The following is a 5,609-nucleotide window of genomic DNA, read 5'->3' on the forward strand; positions in this document are numbered from 1 at the left end:
TATGTGGAGTCGAGAACGCAGCATATGTCGGTTGCCAGCGACCGGTGTTGCCAGTTTGTTACATTTGTAATAAATCTGTTACATTTCAGCTTAATTAGTTACATTGTTACATTACCCTCTAAATCTATTACATTTTACTATTTTTAAAGCTAAGCACATAAAATTCTTTAATTTTTCGCCTAAACATTTAAAAAGTTTGATAAAAAAATCGAATACCCATTTTTGAAAGTGTAAAGTCTGTAAAGTATAAAAACTTATATGGAATCCCTCAGCCTACAGGGCAACAGCATACGTTAAAATACAAATATGCCCAGCCAATCAGAGAAATTGAGAGTGGAGCAGCACTGATGATCCTTTCGTGAAAGTTCGTACGTCGAATTTCGTTGCCGATTAGCTACGGAAATTGAAAATCAAGGCATTGGTTTTGTTTAACTCATAGAGAAATAAATATTAAATTTTAATTATACTTTTAATTACTCTATGGTTTAACTTAACCTATATTGCAGATTTTATTTGCTTTGCTTGCTTCCTAATAATTGATTTAATTATCAACAATTATATCAACTTTGCGACTATTTGAGTGAAAATTCATAGTATATAGTGTTGAGTGTTTACTCCATTATCTATACAATCCATATCTGTGCTGGTTTTGGGCTCAAAAACAAACAATTTAGTGTTTGAGTTTCATTACCTTTCAATAAACTTGCCAGTGTTTCTTAGTGCATAATTTCCTTCCACTTAAACCAATATTTGCACTTATTTGTTGCTGTCTGTTAGACAAATATGGCATCACTAAGGTAAGATACATATAATTTTTTTAGTTCTAATTTGAATAATTATTTATTTTGCAGTCAACAAAATGCAATCTGTGAAGTTTGTAATAAGGAATTTTCAAGCACATCTACCAGAAACAGGCATTGGAAAAAGTTTTACCCTGAATTTGTTGTGAAGGAACAAATAAAACACATTATATGTCCAATGTGTACTAATGATATCCAGACATTTTCATATTTTAACTGTTTAAACAAACATTTGCTTGATATTCACCATATAACTGTCAAAGAATCAATTTTAAATTTTAGGCACGAGATAATAGGGAAGTAGATTATGCTTGTCAGACCCGAAACAAGTTTAAGAATGGGGAAGAACACATATTTTACAATTGCAACAGGAGTGATATCAGGTTGTACAAAGTCTTAGTTATCATTATCAAACATACATAAATATGTTTTGTTGTGTTTACTTTTAGGATTTAATAGCGCGTGCAAAGTGAGAAGTCTGGGGGAAGCATTCGCATTTAAGGAACATGTCAACAAGACCAAACTCAAATAGCTATCAGCATAAAATTGTAATAGAAGCCCATAACAAAGCCGAAAAAATGAATGGTAAGGTAGAATTTTTGGAATTTGGAAAATTTAAAGTACAAAGTGTTTTGGTAAGTGGTAAGTTCTATGTTGTGTCTTGTAATAAACTATGTGATGAGCAATGTCGCACTGGATACTGTAACATCTGTAAAATATGTTTTCATAAATACAGATGTGAGTGTCCAGAAAATTCTGTCTAAACAGTACTTTGTAAACATATACATGCTGTAGCCATTTTTGAGCAGAGGAGCGAGTTTGTTGTAGGTTCCCCAACTGTGAGTGAAGAGGAAGAGGATAATGTTTTGTTTGTTGATCAACCCACAACTAGCCAAATCAATTATCAGGAGGATGTAAACCATTTTATTCAGGAGAGTTCAAAAATGAAAGTCAATAGTTCTGCAATGGACTTTGAAGAAAATCGAGAAGTAGTTTGAGTAAAATATAAGTTACATTTTTATTACATCGTTTATACTTATTTTAAGATTGCATTGCAAGAGATTTGTAGCTATGGTAGAAGTTTAGATAAAAATGCATTTGCCAGATTTATGGCTGTAATCAACAAATTTAAAAATAAAGAAGTGGAGGAAGAAAATTCTCAGGGCATTGAAAAGAAAAGAAAAATTGAAAAACAAATGTACTATCCAAATAAAAAATAAGCTAGATTTCTTTGTGTATTTAATGGCTAGGTAATATTTGAATTGTAGTTATTTTTTTATGTTTGTTATTTTTTATGTTTTTTATTATAGCTGTGAAGTTAACAAAAATAGGATGTGGTATTTTATATGGTATTTTGTGTTATAATCAATATAATATAACTAAGTATATTTTTTGTAAGGTTTTGGTGCAGGTTTCAAATTGTAAAAACAAATTATAAGATGTCATAGGTGTTGGTTTCTTTATAACTATTTTTATATCTTTTATTTTAAGACTAAAATGTTAGCTTATTTTGTATGTTAATATTCAACTAATCATTTTCTATTACATTTTGTTTGCTATGTTTTTAATATTTTTTAGGGTGCAGAAAAGCTAATTGGATTAACTTGAAATTGGCATCGAACGAGGGGGAAGGTCCTCTATGAGTATATATTTATGAATTAAAATGTATACAGAGCAGTAATTTTTTTCCATGTTACTATTGTATGGAAGTTTGAATGGTTTGGGCTGTATATACATGACGAGCCGAGATGACAAATAAGCTAAAGAAGTGCGAGTCTACATACTACATACTATATACCAGATTAATACATTTAGCCTCTTTGCATTTAATTTTGAGGTTGTTGATATTAAAAATACCATAAATTATTATATTTAAATAACAAATAAATTTATAGATTTTTTATTATTTGAAATAAACAAAGTTAAAATATAATTTCTACGTTTTTTTTTGTTTTCTGTTCTTATACTTTGACTTTTTAGTCATATTTACACTTTATCCAGCTTTTCCAACCATATATATATATATACTTTATATCAATTATCAACCACTAAAGTATAATGTATAGTGGTAGTGGACAATTTAAAATAATATTATACTTTCAAATAACTATTGACAATTATTATATTACTAAGGTGCATATTAGAATTATGACACAGAGGTATGTAAAAATGCGAACTTTAAAATGTTCACCATATATTGTTAAAAAATTTAAATGCCATTTATTTTTATTTTCTTACTTTTTTATTTATTCACTCATCCACCTATTAACCAATTAATTTATCAGCTCTACACACCAATTCAATTTCGTATCACCCCATTTTTAATATTTAAGTAACAATAATAATTAAATAATTCATACATTGCGCTTACACGTACCGCTATACCAAATGATTAACAAATTTCGTCATTAAAAGAGATAATTTGCTATAAAAACCAAATTTGGCAAGTATTTATAAAATATTTTTAAAATAATAATTGATCACACGCTGTAAATATTAAAAAAAATCAATAATCCATTTACTAATAATAGCTAAAATATCTTCTTATTAAATGTTTTTAATGCATATTGCACTTTTCTTCATCTAAAATATATACGCATCATAAAAACCTAATTAAATATAAATATGAATAGAAAAACTCTACATACATTGAAAATTTCCTATTTTGAATTTGGCGGTTCGCATACCACGCCCTCGCGGATGCCGAAGCGCTCTCATTGGCTAGGCATATTTGTATTTTAACGTATGCTAGGCAGCGACGCCGCAAGCCGAAACGCAACGGAACCGTAAATCTTCGCGCTAAGGCTACGCGCTACGCTTTGTTTTCTATCCTTGTTCCTTCTCTTTACGGTCGTTGCCTTAGACCATGCGAGAAAGACAAAGATAAGATTATTTTATACTATAGAGGTAATGTTTACGATAATTTAGCAGATATAAATTTTCGTTAAATTTTGTTGGTCGTTTTTCTTAGTAAGCTTTAGTCGTTTCTATTAGAGGAGTTGTGTGTGTGATAAGATTTTAACAAGGAAAGGACATACAATAAATTCCTAAGACACCCCATTATAGTTATTTTGCAATGGACAGGTAGGTAGAAGAGTTTTTTTTTTAACTTTAAATGTTACCTACACCGAATTTTATTATTTTAACTTTAAAATTAAAAAAAATATAATGGCAAACCAATTTCCTTAGACTCCCGGTATATTTTAATGCAATTGTATATGAAACTAAAAAATATAAATATTTTAGGTTCCTAATAAAAAAAACCCAAACAGTCTGTTAATCCACAAGAGACAGCAGAACAAGAAAGCTCAAGTTCTAAAAGTGTCACAGAAGTGATAGAACCTGTTGCTGGTTGCAGTCGTGCCGAAGAAGCCAGAGCACGTACCAGTGAGGTAATCCCTGCAAAGCAGAAGAAAGAAAAAATATACAAACAAAATTTTAAAAAGCAATGGACTGTAACATTTAAATGGCTTGATGTACATGAAAATGAGGACTTTTATTGCAAAGTGTGTAATAGCACCCTAAAAGGTGGTGTACCTCATTTTAAAAGGCACCAAGAAACTTCTTTACACAAAATGAATTTGGAAAAAGCGAAAAATACCCCAAAAATAATAAATTTTGTAAAAAAAATGATCAAGTGGAGAAGTCTGTTAGGCGGGCTGAGCTTAAACTTGTATCATTTATTAGTGAGCATAATCTACCATTCCTTATAAAGGATCACTTAATACTATTAATTAATTTCAATTTTTCCTGATTCAGATGTGGCTAAAAAACTTAAATGCAACAGAACAAAAGCCACAAAATTGACTAAAGATTGTTTAGCTCAGGAACAAATAAACTTGATAATGAGATGGGACAGATGGCGCTACTGAGTGAATAGCAAGATCGTTTGGTCTCTTAGTTTTTTCCAAAATTTTGGTGTTTAAATTAGTAAATAGTTCCCAAAAGTTATAGTAACCTATTGTGCAAGTGTCAATTAGAACAACAAATTATGGTTAAACCAAAAAACGAAGAAACTTCCTACAAAAACTCAATGGATATTCAGAAGCTGAACGAAAGGTTAGAAGAAATGGCGGTAAAGTTTGACAGTCAACTTAAAATTTTTAAAAAGGATCTTGGTTCGAAAAATAAGGCTAAATCGACATCTACAGACCCATCTGACAATACAGATATAAGTGCAACCCTAAAGAAAAAATTTTTGGAGTTTGAAAAATCTACCATTAGTAGTCTACAGGACCTAAGATCAGAGGTAGCTCAACTAAAGATGGAAGCAGACAAGGCGGCCATATCAACAAATCAAAACAATTTACTTATACATGGCATACATGAACAACAAGATTTGTATACAGTTATTAAAATAGTTAATACTAATATTGGCATCAAAATTACAAAAAGCGACATAAATTTTTTAAATCGTCTAGGCGAAAAAAAAACGATAAACCCAAACACCGGCGTTGATACCAAACCCAGGCCAGTTATAGTATCGTTTTGCCAACGGTGGCTCCGCGACGATGTTTTTTACAATAAAAAACATCTTAAGGGACATAAACTTTTAATTACCGAAGTCCTTAATCCTGCGGTACGAAAATTGTTTAAGGTTGTAAGAAGCCATTTTCAGAATTCCTGTTGGACATCCCGTGAAACATCAAGTGAGTTCAGAGGAAGACTTTCAGGGGCTCATTAGTGCTAACATGATTTCCGTTAGTGACTAAAAGTGAAGTGTTTTCCCTCTTTTTACTTGGATTCAGGATTTTTGGGGTATGTCCTTCTAATAATATATTTATTATGCTTTATGCAGGTCAGGGGTCT

General features: G+C 30.6%; 1 long non-coding RNA gene across 1 annotated transcript; it reads left to right on the forward strand.

The window, feature by feature from the left end:
* The first annotated feature begins 258 nt into the window (after positions 1-258).
* Positions 259-2,782, forward strand: LOC126740256 (uncharacterized). The gene is made up of 4 exons (XR_007661852.1): positions 259-797; positions 852-1,183; positions 1,250-2,050; positions 2,379-2,782. It is a non-coding gene; the product is annotated as an uncharacterized LOC126740256 (long non-coding RNA).
* Positions 2,783-5,609: the final 2,827 nt, after the last annotated feature.

The sequence above is a fragment of the Anthonomus grandis genome, chromosome 9 (genome assembly GCF_022605725.1).
Source record: "Anthonomus grandis grandis chromosome 9, icAntGran1.3, whole genome shotgun sequence".
Classification (NCBI taxonomy): Eukaryota; Metazoa; Arthropoda; class Insecta; order Coleoptera; family Curculionidae; genus Anthonomus; species Anthonomus grandis.